Source organism: Crocuta crocuta, unplaced genomic scaffold (genome assembly GCF_008692635.1).
Source record: "Crocuta crocuta isolate KB4526 unplaced genomic scaffold, BGI_CrCroc_1.0 scaffold464, whole genome shotgun sequence".
NCBI lineage: Eukaryota > Metazoa > Chordata > Mammalia > Carnivora > Hyaenidae > Crocuta > Crocuta crocuta.
The window spans coordinates 599,122-617,084 of NW_027528805.1; the positions used below are offsets into that span (position 1 = coordinate 599,122).

The 17,963-nt window shown below is 34.7% G+C and overlaps 1 long non-coding RNA gene across 1 annotated transcript in view; it reads right to left on the minus strand.

Moving 5' to 3' along the window:
• The window catches only part of LOC144224692 (uncharacterized), a 140,551-nt gene extending 122,983 nt beyond the window's left edge, over window positions 1–17,568 (minus strand). Inside the window, exon 1 of the long non-coding RNA XR_013333115.1 lies at window positions 17,395–17,568. This is a non-coding gene — a long non-coding RNA (uncharacterized LOC144224692). The remainder of the gene's footprint in view (window positions 1–17,394) is intronic.
• Between the last annotated feature and the right edge of the window lie 395 nt (window positions 17,569–17,963).

The window sequence follows — 17,963 nt, forward strand, 5'->3', positions numbered from 1 at the left end:
GGATTCATTCCTGGGTTACAGGGCTGGTTCATAACTCACAAATCAATCAATGTGATACATCACATTAACAAAAGAAAGATAAAAAAACCTTATGATCCTGTCGATAGATGCAGAAAAAGCATTTGGCAAAATACAACAGCCTTTCTTAATAAAGACTCTTGAGAAATCGAGATAGAAGGAACTTACTTAAACATCATAAAAGCCATTTATGAGAAGCCCACAGCTCATGTCTTAAATAGGGAAAAATTGAATCTCTCCCCCTGAGAACAGGAACATGAAAGGGATGTCCAATCTCACCACTGTTGTTTAACATACAGCTTGAAGTTCTAGCATCAGCAATCAGACAACAAAAGGAAATAAAAGGTGTCAGAACTGGCAAAGATGAAGTCAAACTTTCACTTTTCACAGACGACATAAGAGTCTACACGGAAAACCCAACAGACTCCACCAGAAGCCTACTAGAACTGATCCATGAATTTAGCAAAGTTGCAGGGTACAAAATCAATGTATAGAAATCGGTTGCATTTTTACACCAATAATGAAGCAACAGAAAAAGAAATCAAGAAACTGATCCCATTCACAATTGCTCAAAAAACTATAAAATTCCTAGGAATAAACCTAACCAACGATACAAGAGATCTGTATGATGAAAACTATAGAAAACTTATGTAGGAAACTGAAGAAGACACAAAGAAATGGAAAAACATTCCATGCTCATGGGTTGGAAGAATAAATATTGTTAAAATGCCATCACTACCCCAAGCAATCAGCACATTAAATGCCATCCCAGTCAAAATTGCATCAGCATTCTTCTCAAAGCTAGAACAAACTAGCCTAAAATTTGTATGGAACCACAAAAGACCCTGAATAGCCAAAGTAATATTGAAGAAGAAAACCCAAATGGGAGGCATCACAACCCCAGACTGTAGCCTCTACTAGAAAGCTGTAATCATCAAGACAGTATGGTATTGGCACAAAAACAGACACATAGACCAATGGAATAGAATAGAGAACTCAGAATTGGACCCACAAATGTATGGCCAATTAGTCTTTGACAGAGCAGGAAAGAGTACCCAATGGAAAAAAAGACAGCCTCTTTAACAGATGGTGCTGGGAGAATTAGACAGCAATGTGCAAAAGAATGAAACTAAATCACTTTCTCACACCATACACAAAAATAAACTCAAAATGGATAAAGGACATGAATGTGAGACAGGAACCATAAAAACCTTAGAGGAGAAAGCAGGAAACAACCTCCTTGACCTCAACCACAGCCATTTCTTACTTGACACATCCATAAAAAGGGAATCAAGAGCAAAAATGAACTATTGGGACCTCATCAAGATAAAAAGCTTCTGCACAGCAAAGGAAACAATCAATAAAACTAATAGACAACCGACAGAGTGGGAAAAGATAGTTGCAAATGACATATCAGATAAAGGGCTAGTATCCAAAATCTATAAGGAACTCCCCAAACTCCACACCCTAAAAACAAATAATCCAGTGAAGAAATGGACAGAACACATGAACAGACACTTCTCCAAAGAGGACATCCAGACGGCCAACAGACACATGAAATGATGCTCAGTGTCCCTCATCATCAGGGAAATACAAATCAAAACCACACTGAGATACCACCTCACACTGGTCAGAGTGGCTAAAATGAACAAATCAGGAGACTCTAGATGCTGGTGAGGATGTGAAGAAATGGACACCTTCCTACACTGTTGGTGGAAATGTAAACTGGTGCAGCCCCTCTGGAAAACAGTGTGGAGGTTCCTCAAAACATTAACAGTAGAACTTCCCTATGACCCAGCAATAGCACTGCTAGGAATTTACCCAAGGGATACAGGAGTGCTGATGCATAGAGAGGCATGTACCCCAATGTTATGAGCAGCACTTTCAACAATAGCCAAATCATGGAAAGAGCCTAAATGTCCATCAACTGATAAATGGAATAAGAAGATATAGTTTATCTATACAATGGAATACTACCTGGCAATGAGAAAGAATGAAATCTGGCCATTTGTAGCAACATGGATGGAACTCAAGGGTGTTGTACTGAGCAAATTAAGTCAGGCAGAGGACAAATACCATATGTTTTCACTTAAAAGTGGAATAGGAGAAACTTAACAGAGGACCATGGGGGAGTGGAAGGGGAAAAAATATTTGGGGAGAGGGATGGTGGCAAACCATGAGAGACTCTTGAATACTGAGAAGAAACTGAGGGCTTATGGGGTTGGTGGAGAAGGGAAGGGGTGTGATGGGCATGGAAGAGGTCACTTGTTGAGATGAGCACTCAGTGTTATATGGAAACCAACTTGGCAATAAACTATAACAGAATAAATAAATAAATAAATAAATAAATAAATAAATAAAATTTAAAAATGTGACCCTTGAATTGAGATTGNGTACTGAGCAAATTAAGTCAGGCAGAGGACAAATACCATATGTTTTCACTTAAAAGTGGAATAGGAGAAACTTAACAGAGGACCATGGGGGAGTGGAAGGGGAAAAAATATTTGGGGAGAGGGATGGTGGCAAACCATGAGAGACTCTTGAATACTGNAATGTGACCCTTGAATTGAGATTGGAAAATATTCCACTGACACATGAAGGGGTGAACACTTCTAGTCAGAGGAAACATATGCCAGCCATGGCACATGAAATGCCATGAGTCCTGACTCAACTTCTCCCTTTTATTTTATTTTTATTTTATTGTTACTTTTTAATGTTTATTCATTTATTGAGAGAGAGAAAGAGAGAGAGAACGTGAGTGGGGGAGGGCAGAGAGAGAGGGAGACACAAAACCCAAAGCAGGCTCCAGGCTCTGAGCTGCCAGCACAGCACACAGGGCTTAAACCCACAAACTGTGAGATCCTGACCTGAGCTGAAGTCGGACACTCAACTGACTGAGCCATCAAGGTGCCCCTCAACTTCTCCCTTTTAGAACAAGTGCATTGGCTGTGCACAAAGTCTACATGAGGTGAGCAAATTTTCCCCAGAAGTCTTCCCAGGTAAAGCCTCTGTATTTGCCTATGTTTAGGCCTGACAGACTCCTCCTCTTTCAAGGTCAGCCAGGAACCTGATCAATGCACTTATTGTTACAGACCATCAAAATGGGATCCTGAGACTGATTTGTGCCTATGTGAAGAGCACACAGAAAACCTTCTCCTGGTGTGTGGTGGTAACTGGGAGAGTTACTTTGGGGCTTGCAGTTACTCATCATTACTTAAATTAACATCAGTGGCTGCTAGGAATGCAGTGTGGGTGTGCATAAGATGACTGTGGCACCTAGCCACCATGGCAGTGATAATAATTAAAAGATAACAAATTAGGCAGTAAATTGGTTGCCTTAGAATAAACATGTTATAAAGTCTATGAAAATTTGTAAAGAATACATGTAATTTTTTAAGGGGGATAACTCCAATCTGTTATTTATTTTATGAACTCCAATACTTGACAATAGAATCAAACATAAGAACCACGCAAATTCATTGATGTTAATACGGCAAATATATGCTATATATATGAAATAGTAATAAAGTACAGATAGAATAATACATATAGATAAAAGAAATCACTCTATGACTTAATGCTACCCTGATAACAATGGTCACATATTCCCAAAATAACTTTTCTACAAATACATCTCAGAGCTCAGTCTGCTATCTTAACTATATGATCAAATAGTCTAGACTACTTAAGGACATGTAATCCACATTAGTACTCGACTGTACTATCAATAGTTTCTAAAATGTTGTCACTCATTTTTATTCAGGCATAGACATAAGGGTTGGCCAGAGATGAAATATTAAAAATACCACAATAACATTATTTTTCTCACCTAGTTGCAGCTAGACAAACATCAAATTAAACTACACACCATCGTATTGTCTCATTGACATTAAAATGTGTCTTGCCAAAAGAAGTTAAGAAATGGAATTTAAGATAAATTTGAGCTTGATATATACTTGGTACCTTCCCTTCCAATGTTTTAATTTCCTTAATTACATAATTTATTCAGACAACATTTATGAAACTTTTACTATGCCAAAGAACTCTTTTTGGTGTTATACTATACAAAAGATTAATTAGAGCTTTCAGTTTTTACAACTATACACCCTTTCTCTTTTCTTTTCCAGAATTCATGTGGAAACTATGAAAAAAGTCACATACAAAATATAAATTCCTGAGATATAAAAGTGTAAGTATATGTCCTCTGTGCACCTAGATCTCAAAGAGGAATCCAACTTGTCTCACCTCCCGTTACTGCTCAGGACTTGTTAGGGGTTTTGAAAAATTGAGTCCAAATTTTATGTTAACTACTTTCAGGACTGAGGCTCGAGCTTTCATTTGGTGTAGTAGAGACTGGTATATTTCTTTTCCAAAAAGGTAAGTGATAGATCAGTTTCTTTATAATGAAACCAAACCAATTCAAAACAAAAAACAACAATAAAAATAAGAATTAAATTCTCCAAATGTTAATAAATTCCAAAGATAGCATCAGAAGCAAATAATTTGCTTCAAAATCTCAGAATTCATTAGTTATAGTCTTTTCACGAAACATGACATTTATTAATTTGAAACAAATTTTCAAATTCTCTTAGTTACAGATAGATGGCATAACATTTCTCCTAAATATAAACATTTATGATCTATTGGTTATTTTTACAGAATCCTATAGAAATGTGATGCTTTATTAGGATCAAATATAAATCTGTTTTGTAAGATAGGTGACAGTTTAAAAAGTTTAAAATGTCTATTTAACAAAAAGTACATATTACTGATCTATATGAATCTGGGAATTGTGTTAAAATTATTTTTGCAGTGATCATTCCTGACATTTATACTGAGAATTGCAGACCCTTCATAAATAATCTCATTTGATTCTTACACCTACTTTGTGAGGTATGTAGAGCAGGAAATAGCCTTGGAGAGGTTAAGTGGCTTGTCCAAAGTCCAAGTATTAAGCGGCAGCAATAAATTCAGAAATCGGATTTTTTGTATAAGGTCATTGCATTTTCCACGCTAATACTCTAATGGACATCTCTCACACACACATACACACACACACACACTTGATTAATTTAATGTGATACGTCATATAATATAAATATGATATATTCAAATAAATAAAAATATTTTTCTCTTTACAATATAAAATAATTTTATTCTCGTAACTGAAACTAAGAAAATTAAACTCTGATAGCAATTGGTAATATTTCAGTGTTTATTTTGTAATTCTCTAAATAATGTAAATAGTGCATATTTATGTTATCTTTATTTTTAAAGAAAATATATTGTATTTGGTTGCATAATAGTTTAAATGCTCTTGAAGAAATAATCTTGCTATTACCAGGAATAAAATATAAACTCAAATCAGGGTCCTTTCCTCCCTAGACCTCCTCCTTATATCTTAAGGAACATTTTTATGTTCTACTATTTATCAGGAAAGCCCAAATCACAAATCAGAAGGATCTGGGATCATTCTGGGCAGGTGCAAGTGGATTCTCCTCTGGTCCTGTTGTGATGACAGCCTTCCCCTCTCAGCCCAAGATGAGGCCTCAGCTCAGCCCTTTTCATCTGTGCCTCTGCCTTCAGAGTCATTCTTTCTTGGTTTCATTACTTCTCTGTCTCTTTTAGGCCAGGCTGGCAACATTTCTTTTGCTATAAAATTCTTAAAACCTGTCCATCCCCCATGCAATTCAGGGATGTTCAAGCTTCTGACAAGTGGGTCTTCCACAGAACTTTTCTGGATAACCACATCTCCATTCTTTATTTCTGCTGAGATGTTTGATTGAATCCATGTGTGACACAATGTCTTAAAGTTGTCCAGCAAATACCTTTGGTGTTCCCTTCAGAGCAAGCTTTCCCATTTTTTGGATATAGATAGACTGAGAATTTCCCAAGTCTCCAAGTTCTGGTTCCTTTTTGATTCTTGCTAGTATACATTTTGAAGGCATGTCATTTTAGACTCCCTTTGGGAAATTTTTCACACTTTCCGGGTTTTGGGTGACCATCAAAGTTTTAAGAAGTAGTTGTCAGGATTTCTTTTTTGTATAATTACCTTCAGTTGAGATTCGTCTGATGCTTTTTCTCATGCTTAGACTGGGATTACTTTTTATTATTTTATTAAGAAGACTATAACAGAGGTACAGTGCCACTTTAATCACATAATATCAAGGTTACATACTATCAACATGACTTACTACTATTCATATTAACCTTGACCATCTGGCATAGGTAGTAATTGTCAAGGTTCCTCACTGTGAAGTTATTCTTCTGTTCCCCTTTCAAACTCTTCACCATGCAGTCCACAGTTGGGTGCAAAGTATCTAGAATAATTATTTAGAATTCTTCTATATGGGAGATTTGTATCTTCTCCCTCATTTATTTATTATATCCTTTATATTATTATAGACTCATGGGTACTTATTTTATAGTCTCAGTAATAATCCAATACCATTTTATCTTCTCAGAATGTTACCATTTTAGTTCTGGTGACTTCTTTTTACTTGGTTTCTTTGTCCCTTTGACACATCACACTCATTGTAGGATTTTTGAACACCTTATGTTTTTGCACCATACAATTTCCAAACTCATCTGTATAATTTTGGGTCCATTTCTAGAATCAGAAATTTATTCAAGGGGTTCCATTTATTGGCAAATGGCATGGGCAATAATTTATTTTTGCACACGAATTTGTATTTTAGGTTCTTAAAGTCATACATATGAAATAATAACATAAATTAAAAGTCCATATTCTATAAATAAGTGCTTTTTTAATTTTTTAAAAAATTCTTTATAATGATTTTTTATTTATTTTCAAGAGAGATAGAGAGAGAGGGAGACACAGAATCCAAAGACAGGCTCCAGGCTCTGAGCTAGCTGTCAGCACAGAGCCTGACGTGGAGCTCGAGCTCATGAACCATGAGATCATGACGTGAGGCGAAGTCGGATGCTTAACCGACAGAGCCACCCAGGCGCCCCAATAAATAAGTACTTTTATAACCTTTTGATTCAAATCCTTGTTGCTATTATACCACATGAATATCTTTCTCAGAATTTCATTCACCTCTTAACTTTGTTACTAGTGTCTTTTTCTGTATGGACTTAACACATATTTAATGTAATCAAATGGATCTTTTACTTTTTGGCTTCTGCTTTGTTTCTTTTAATGTAATTTTTAGTGCCTTCAGAATATAAACATATTCAACTGCACCATGTTAAAATATTTTAAATTAAATTTCTGCATTGTCTTTAATTGGACATGTTTTTTAATGCACAGTGTGAAATAGGGAACTTACTTCATGTTGTACATATATATTATTTTTTCTATAACCATTTATCAAATAGTTCACCAATCGTGAACTAATTTATAGTGCTCTCTCTCTCTCTGTCTATGTATATATGATATATATGATTTATTTCTAGGGATTCAATAGGCATTCAGCTGAACTTATTATTTAAACAATGTCAAAGCTACACCTTTAAATAAATCTTGGTATCGGGTAGATTGACCACCTACCAATTATTGGTTTTCAAAAATACCTGGGCCATAATTTTATCTTAGATTGGGACTTTGGGCTTCTGTGATAGTTGATAATGGGAATATAACAGATAAGATAGCAATTAGTGATGGCTTCATTCAGTTGTTCATTCAAAAAGGCTTCATTTCTCCTGTTTCAAACCTGCTGGTTTAGTCTAGCCTCTTTTGATAGCTCCTATTTAAAAACAGGAATTCTGTATAGCTCCTGTATATTACTGTATAACTTCTGACTCCTGACTTCTGCCTCCTTTTAGAGATTATTTATGCTTTGTTTCTTATAGGACAAAAATTCCTAACTTCTTCTGGACTCAGACATCCACAAGTCTAGGGCCACTATCAGCTCACAGCCTTGATTTTGCCCCCATTCCTTGAAAACAAATGTTTAGCTTTTGTGTGTGTGTTTAGAGTCAGAAAGAGGATGGAAACCTGAAGGTTAATTTTAAAAGTCTACGATACTAGAATATTAGCAGTCTTTCCTTCCACTCCCTGAAAAGGAAATATGAAAGAAAATGGAAAGAGAGTTGATATATTATGTAACTACAAGTAAAATAGTTTTGTGAAAAAAATAGAGATGGTTAGGAATGGGTATTGAAAAAGAAGGTTTAGGAATGGGCAACTGGTCCTTGGCAGAATAGCGTTTCAGAGTAACAGTTCTTTGTCTTTCTATATTTAATCCTTTCCTTAATGAGCCTTTATTATTCACTAACACTGAATAATATGCCATACCATGCGTATGAGCCACTCAGTTAAAAAAAAAAAAGCCTCAAACATAATGACAGATTTTCAGTAAACAAGAGCAGGTTAAAGACATTGAAAGGAAACTAAAAGCTGAATTCCTTATGCATTCAGTCAAGAGTAGATAAATCTTTAGTCCTCAAACGTCTCACTCCTGTGAGCTTAAAACTGTAAGCTATTATAAAATACATGTTTGTCCTGGAAGGCACTCATTATCTATATAATAACAGCCTCAGGGAAACCTACTTCTGATGCTGCCTGCATTTTCCAAATTGGGAGTATAAGAATTTCCAGAGGATTTTCCATTTTATTTCCTGATAATAAAGAATTTTGGAGAGTTAGTTGGTTTTGAAATATTTACTTTATGAGAATGTTATTTAAATACTTAGTTCTTGAAACATTGCAGATTAAGGAGTCAATATTCTAAGTTAAACATTTGCAAAATAATGTCACTAGTGGCTTTTCTAGTTTTAATTTCTTTAAAATTAAAGTCCTTGAGAATTATAAAAACTTCATTTTGGTGTTCAAAATCCCCTGTCTATATTTCCCTTTTTTGTCTTATTTTACCAATGTGATCTATTAGAACAGATATTTGAGGAGAATAAAGTTGTTGTTTGATGTTGAAAATTAAAGTTTTGCCTCTTTTAATCCTTTCCTCCACCTCACCTCCATTTCCTTAACCTTTCAAGGAACGTTTTTGGCTAGAATTTCATTTGAGAAATGACAGACTTGCTCATGGATTAATTAAGCATTGCTGGTGTGTAAAGCATGAAATATTTTAATAGGTGAAGAAAGGATGAGAAAATGGGACATTTTCTGTGTTTATTCGGAACACTATCACCTTTTTATTTATTTTGAAAAACCCACCACCCAAAGGGTAAAATGAAACATAAAATTTAAATAAAATGCCACATTTGTAAAATATATGATTTTATATTTTATTTCATTACTTTATGTAATTTAAACAGATTTTTAGAATCATAGATATAGCTAGTTTTGTTAGACCAAAATTAAATTTCACAAATCTTTATGGAGCTTTTGTTTAAAGACATTCCACCTGACACAAGAACTTGCCTTTCTTCTCTCCAGAAATTTCATTAATATCATATAAAGAAATAGAAAAAGATATAAACCCATAATAAGCAGAGTCAGGAAAAGGTCAGCAGTGGACAAAGGATATCTGGATTTGGGGAAGAGAAAAGTTATAAAATTCTGTTGGTAAATGAAAGTAGAGGTAAAGAAAGCAGGCTGAAGTCAATCTTCCCTGGAAAAATTTTTGACTCTGAGTCTGAGAAACAGTGGAGGAAGGTAGTGAGGAAGAGTGAAAGAAGAAAAGATTAAAAGTATAAATGAATGGATTAATAAATTTTGTTTTATTTTCATGTACAATTTAATCTCTACGCTTCATGCATGGTGCAGGCAGCCTAGGCTAGAGTATACCCACAAAGGGAATAGACTAATACTCTGGCTTAAGGAAATTTAAAAAAAATACAAGGAGTGTCAGAAAAGCTTAGTGGGTACTGACATTTCAGAAGAAAATCCTCTTCATGATTCCATTTCAATCCTGTGAGAATAACAAATATACTCAATGCTCTCCTAAAAATAAGTATGTCCAAGAAAAAAAGGTCTTCATTTCTTCATTAGAAAAAATTATAGATGATGAATAATTATCACATAGATCGACTGATTCTTTTCTCTTTTTTTCTTGTACGATTTTGATAGATTTCTTTTGAGTATGCTTACATGGAGCTTACATAAAAGGTCTTATACTGACAATAGTCTATTTTAAGTTGATAATAACAACTTCACTTGTGTACAAAATCTCTACACTTTTACCGCTCTCCCACCCATTTTACTTGTTGGTATTGAAACATTTTATATCTATGTATACTGCACATTCATTAACAAATTATTGTTGCTGTGATTATTTAATTTTTTTGACCTTTAATAAATTCTGCTCCTTACCACTAAAAGTTCCTGGTAAAATATCATTCAGATGAAAACAAAACACATACACACACACACACACACACACACACACACAAAACAAAGACAAACTAAAGAATACTCACAATATTAATGTAATGGGTATATTCTATGTCATATTTTGGCGCTACTAATCAAATACTCTTGTTTCTAGAATGTAATGGTTAAAACTCCATCTGTGTAAGCATAAACTGTCACAAATTCCAATTTATATATTACTATGCCTCCAACTTCTCACTCTTTATGCTAGGACCCTCAAAGTTCTGAAAAGTGTCTTTAATGTTGTGGAAGAAACAAGTTCAATCCTATTCTAGTGTACTGTTGGTAGCAGAGAAGAATGTCCTCTATAGCAGAAGATCTTGAAGTGTTATATTTGGAATGTTGATACTGGAGTGAAGTTCCCTGACCTTTCTGTGATCATGAGTTTTAAGATGGCACCCTCCCCCAGAGGTAGCAATTAATCCAGAATATGTTGTTCCTTTCTCTAGTATTATGCTTAGAGAGAATTGTCCAAATCAAACTTGTCACGACTCTTCTATTTAAAGTTCTTTTGAATTTTTTGCCTGATTTTTTCTACAAAGTTGATGCTAGCAGAGATTTGTGCCATAAGGAAGCAAAGTAGCTCATACCGTTCCACCAACAAAGCTACACACACATTTGATAATCAAGGAGTCTCTCTAATGGAAGTGCAAGGCTCCCAGGGTACAAGACCATTTACAGACTGAATATGTATCAGAAGCTCATATCCAAGGAGTGGCATCAAAAGCTAGCAGTGTCTGCTTAACTTGCCACCAATGAGACCAACTGGTGACCAACTTGTCACCAATGAGTGAAGCCCTTCCCAGCTACGGAGTATTTTGAATAATTATGTTTTACATAAGAATTTTTAACTTTAAACATCTAAATTAAGAATTAAGGTTCTTGCCAAGACAGCAGCTGTGGAAAACTTACAACAAAATAACTAGTAAATGACTGGAATCTAATCATGTCAGTAAAGGTCAATTAATCAGCTGCAATGTTTGTGTAGATCATCTCTTGATATAGTTCTTACTAGGTAAAAGCTGACAAAACCATTATGAGCAGATAGACAATAGTGATTTCCACTCAAAAGCAGTTCCAGGGGCGCCTGGGTGGCTGAATCTTGATTTCTTCTCAGGTCATGATCTCATGGCTCCTTGAGTTAGAGCCCCGCCTTGGCTCTGCACTAACAGGGTGGATCTGGCTTGGGATTCTCTCTCTCCCTTCTCTCTCCCCTTCCCCTGCTCATGCTCACTCTCTCTCTCTCTCTCAATAAATAAATAAAACTAAAAGTATAGCCAAAGCCAATGATAGAGGAATACAAAAATGCCTATTGATCATGAACATTTAAAAGAAGCTATGTTGATAGGAAATCCTACAAGGGGCATTATCTGGTTGGCATTAAGAACACACGGCATGAAAAAGGAGAACCCAGCCCTCAGCCTTGAAAAAGAAAAAGAAAAAATCCTGTAAGGAAGAAGCTAATTAGCTAAAGCAACTGTCCTACTTTGGACCATTCACTCTGCGGATGCCTAAGCAATATTTCATGGACTATACTTGGTCAGGTTTAAACCAAAGGTAAATTACAGTATTTTAATATTACTACTTGACTTTGATTATTTTATTTTATTTTTTTTTTGTTCCTGAACTGGCAAAGCCTCACCTATTGCAGTGGATCACCACTAAGTTCTTAAATAGGAATGATGATATACACAGTGGTAATTTTAGTAATTATAATTCATTGCCCATATGAGGGGATAAAAAAACACATAAAAATAAGTGATTTTTTTCCTATCATATGATATATAAGAAAAGTGGCAACAGAGAAATCTGGACATAATTCCTCAAGTACCAATTTTTTAGGACAATTAAGACAGGTCATATTAAAAATTATTTGTCTTTAGTTAATCTAGGGTAAGACTGTGATAGATATTAGATAGTTTGATCTATTGTCTTCATCACCATTGCAGAGAGATATAGATGCAATGGAAAGCCATGTGAATAACTTATCTTTCTAAATAATATTCTCAAAAACAATAGTAAGTTGTCTACAATTTGCTTTATGATAAGATAAACACATCCCTTATGGAATGATGTCAACAAACTTTCTAGTAATATAAAACGTTTCTGACTAATTGGAAGAAAAGCATCAGCCTCTTCCTAATTTGGTTGCTAAGACATGAGCATGTGATCAAAGAAGTAAAATGTGAACAGTACTCTTGAATACAACTAGCTTCATTTAGGAAAAGAGATAATAACAAATAAAGAATATTTATCACTGGCAGCTTGTGATTAATATTTGATTTACAGTGTATGTTGCATCTAAATCTACTCCATTACTTACACCTATTAGCCTTCTTCCTACTGTCATCACTTTTCATCTCTTCACCCTCCTAAGAAATATATGGCTGAGATAGCTGCCTCATATCCCACAAATACTGTGGTCTATTTAACTGAGACAGCAATATTCAAAAGCACACTGATGCTGACACAGATTTTAGTAAGAAAAATTTCACCGGGAAATAACTCTCCTTGCCTAACTGTTGAAGCCAGCATTGTTGAAATATAGGTAGGTAATGTTGCAGTTATTAAGAACTGAACCATATCCTCTGTCAGGGTCTCATAGAGGTAAAGGTTGGGGTGTTTCAAGGGCATTTTAGAGAATTTCAATTTACCTGTGACAGGTAACATAGTCAAGAAACCAGTCATGTATACCTGTAACGTGGAAGACAGATGAGCCACCCAACAATGCATCCCATTTAGCTCAGAGTTTATTTTGTTCTTATTTTTATTGTGTAAGAGAAGCATCACAATTTAATGATCACTGGCCTACATATTTCAGCATATTCACAGTCATAAATACCATCTATCACATTTGATATTTCACTTGGCTGTTCTATATCCATTCAAAATGCAGCAAACATAATTGCAAAAATTATTGATATTTATGTGAAAATGCTTTTCAAAATCTCCTTACTTCCTTTTGCCTCTTGATTTTGTATTATATCCTAGCAAGCAAGACACTCTATGATCTATTTTCAATTGTTCCACAATAAAGGAATAACTATTTCATATCTGGATATCCGACAAAGAGTGCTATACTCGATTCTACCATCACATATTTTCTTTACAATGCCATTTATAGTCATTAAACACGTGATGTTAAGGCTGTGGAATATTTAGGCTTCCTTTGTAACTCTTTCCAACCCTATGATTCAGTCCTATGAGTTGAGAAAGTAAAACATCTCAAGTTATGTTTCAAATAGTTTGTTTTTTAGGCCCAGTAAATATGATTGACTAGTTTTCCCCCTTCTGTATAGATACATATTTAATATAAGCTTATTATATTATGCATGAAAAATATGTTGTTTAACAAAACCGCAAAGCTTGGAGAAAACACATTGAAATACCTTTAAAAATACTTTTATTTGAACTTTGTATATTTTTCAATTTTGTTTTGGAGTAAGGTTTTTATTTAAATTTTAAAACTTAATTTATCCAAGAAGTATACTGTGTGAGATTGGTACTAGAGAAGGTAATTTTCTACAAGAAATCAAAATGAAAAAGTGCAATGATAGAGTAAGGCTTTATTTTCATGAAATTAACAAATATTTTAAATCAACTATATGCTTGTTGCCATTCCAGACATTGGGTGATTTCAATTCACTTCAGTAAAAAATACTGCCTGTGTGGATTTTATGTCCCAGGTATTGTATAAGATAGGAATTAAAGAAGAATACCTAAGAACTTAACTCATAAAGTTAACAGTCTCACCAGGGATACAAATAATTGACAAAGAAATAGAAATTCAGGGATGGAATTAATAAGGGAGGGATGCTCAACTTTACTTGAGTAAGTAGGAGCATGTTTCCAGATGCTGGATAGTTAATTGGGTAATGGTAAACAGTTCTTTTCTATATGAAACTTGAAGAAAATTCTCCCTTCCTCCCAAAATTTTTTTCATCAATCTATAAAGTGATATTCTTTATGTTACATTAGTTTAATAAAGAATCAAATTTCACTTTTGTTACCAAAAATAATGAAGTTCAGAACTAAAGAGATCTAATAATAAAAAAAATCAAATATAATTTGGAGATCAAATGTTTTATAAAGAAGCATAAAGCATTTTATGCAATATATTTGAAAAAATATTTTAACCTCTCCTTCAAAATATATTTTTTAATTTTATAAAACAAAGTCCTCTCAGGTAAGATGTGACATATCAGAGTAAACTGAACATAGTGAGATATGAAATAACATCATGAAGATGTTAAGTACTTACAAGGCACAACTTAATTCAGAGAAAGAAAAATAAAAAAGAAAGAAACTCATTCCACTATAGAATTTATGTGGAAATGAAAGAATAAATCTGTTCTTTGTGTTTGACACATTAGGGTCAAGTAAAAAACAAAATGTGAACTTACAAATCCCAGTGTAGTGACAGACCTAATATGCACTATGGAAGCCAAGATTCTAAGAGACTCTCAGGGTTGTGAGAAACACACAGTACTCAGATAGTATTAAAATTTCAGTAATAGTAAAATGTATCTTTGGTATATATCAACCACAGTGGGGAGACAGAGTTGGCCCATCTTTCTGCTATTCAACTACAGAGACAGCCCTTTAGCCATTAAAGAAAATAAAATAAACAGAAACAGGATGGAGCTTTATGCTGATGAATTTGACTACTAATTATTCTGTCTTTGCCAAACACAACAGACATTAAGGATAATGAAAAGATTCTGGAATAAACTCACCAAATTCAATGAATTTTATCCAAGTCTGTCTCCTGTGCTCTTGTGATTGTCTGGGGCCAAGTGGTGGCAGCAGTAGCTAAAATTACTGCCATCTCCAAGCTAGACCGGCTGCCACAAATTCTAAGATCCTGAATCTTCTCATAAACTCTCTTTCCTAAACTTTTGATTTTTTTACTCTGCCATAAACCACAATTTCACTTCGGCTATCATTATATCTTTTTTTTTTTTTCTGACTGTCCAAACAAAGGAAAAAGGAAAAAAATTAAAGCATCATTTACTTTTATCCCTCACTTTTTATGGTATATTGTAACCATTTTTTAAAAAAGCAATTAAGCTATTTTAGTCAATGTATGAACAAGGAAAAAGATAGATAGATAGGTAGATAGATAGATAGATAGATAGATAGATAGATAGATAGATAGATAGATGATAGATTTTTTAAATGATTAATCCCATTGAATAATTTAGTCAGGTTAGATACATATCAAAAATAACCTTTGTTGGAATCTAGGTCTCTTATTTTTTACTGACACTGTAAACCTGTTTTGTATGATACTGTAACACAATATCTCAATTGCTTATTTGATGATATAACAGTATCATGGCGAAATGTGAGCAAAGACTTAGATAAATAATCACCAATCCTCAGTTTGAGTTGCCTATTTGAAAGACTATTTGGGTCACCTTGGCAGACAAGCTTGCATAAACTGTTACTGATTTAGAAAAACAATTATTTTTAAGATTCATCTTTGTTATTTTATTTTATTTTTAATTAACGATTATTACTGTTTTAGTGAGAGAAAGAATGTGTGCATGTGTGTGTGTGTGTGTGTGTGCATGTGCAGGCACGTGTGTATGAGAGTGGGCAGGGGAGGGCCAGAGAGAGACAGAGAGAGAGAGAGAGAGAGAGAGGAAGTGAGAGACTCTCAAGAAGGCTCCATACCCAGCAACGAGCCCGAAGCTGGGCTCAGTCCCAAGACTGTGAGATCATGACTTGAGTCCAAATCAAGAGTCACACTCTGAACTGACTGAGCCACCCAGGTGCCCCTGGGTGAGGGTGGGGGAAGTTTATTCATTCGGCAGACACATTTGAGTGCTGGTATAGATCAACCCTTGTTCTAAGTGAGCAAAATGGGTATGCTTTCTCCCACGCAAATTATAATTTAGTATAGGAGAAAAATAGAAATAAAAGACATAAATATAATGACTACATATTATAATGATTGCTATGAAGGAAACTCAAGATAGATACTAACAGAATCCCCTGCTTTACAGGGCAATCAGAGGAGTCTCCACACAGTGAAATTGCTGAGAACTGAAGAATGAAACCTCTTGAAGGAGGGGGATATTGGGAAACTGTGTGGTCTCAGGCTAACAGAGAAACACAAGTGTCTAGAACACAGCCTCTTCCAAAGATGGGATGAAGATTTAGCAGATTCAGAGCCAAAAGTTCTAATTATGGCAATAGAAGATAGTCACTTTTTAGATTATGTCAAGAACCAATGTTAGATATTTTAACTCTCACAGGAATTCTACAGAGAAGGTTTTGTTCTTAAACCCAGTCTAAGGAAGGAAACATACAAGCTCACACGATGAAGAGCTATCTCAAATTTACACAACTGGTCGAAGGGAAACCAAGCTCATTCATTTATTCATTTAAGAGAGAGAGGGAGCATAAGCAGGAGAGAGAGCATAGGGAGACAGAAAGGGAGAATCCTAAGCAGGCTCCATGCTGAGCCCAAATCAGGGCTCCATCCCACAACCCTGGGATCATGATCTGAGCCAAAATCAAAGGTCAGACTCAATCAGCTCAGCCACCTGGGTGCCCTGGAAACTAAGATTTATACTCAACTAGCATATACACTTGTTCTCACTCTTAACATTATTAACTCAGGATGAGATTTCACTGAGCACTTGTTTAATGACAAGGATCAAGCTGAACTTTTAAAAAATATATATATGTATATATATATATATATATATATCTTTTTAATAACAAAGTGATATAAATAATTTTAATCCCATTTTTCAGATTAGGGAACTAAAACCTGGAGAGGCTACACATGTTTTTCAAAGTTACTCAGATAAATGAGAACTGGAGACAAGACTTGGATTAAGATACATTTTGGAGACTCCTATAGACACAAGAATGACTATTTCATTTCTTTAGCCAACCTATTAACTTCTCAAAGTAGGGATTCTTGCTGGGGACAACACAGAGGATCCACAAAACCCACTTATAGCATCTGTGTTCTCTTTCTGAATACTGCCCACTCCCATTCTTTTTGTTCACTAACGACTCTTCCTTGTATACAGACCACATAGCAGGACATGATAATTACCAACCTTCCCCAATTGACAACACCTCTTTGAAGAGAACATCAAGACAGGATCTGCACTGCTCAATTTCAGAGATTCTCTCGAAAACTGGCGCTTTAGAGTGTCATGCTGCATAAAGATGGTTTTTCCTGATGTCACTATGAGGACAGGAAGGAAAAGAGGAGAGCTACTCACAAAAGAAACCTGTTAAGAGAATTTTACAAGATTAGAAATACGTTTAAGGCTTTCTCTGTGCTCAACTTCTTTGTAACACATACACATGCACACACCAATTATAAAGTTAAAACACTGGGAAAAATATCTTCAGCATAGTTTGAAATGCATTTCTAGTTTTCAGAGAAATTTTTAATATTTATTGCAGAAATAACATGTTATTTCCCATATCGTCTAAGCAAAAGCATTTAGTCTAATTTATATATTAATATACATTAAGCATCAACCATACTAATTACCATTCTCCTTTAAATCATTTTAGCTAATTTAAGGCACTCTGTTTCTTTGTATATATGTGTGCATGTGTATACAAAGATTCAACTAATTTTCTTCTATTTACCCACATCTCAACTTATCTGCAT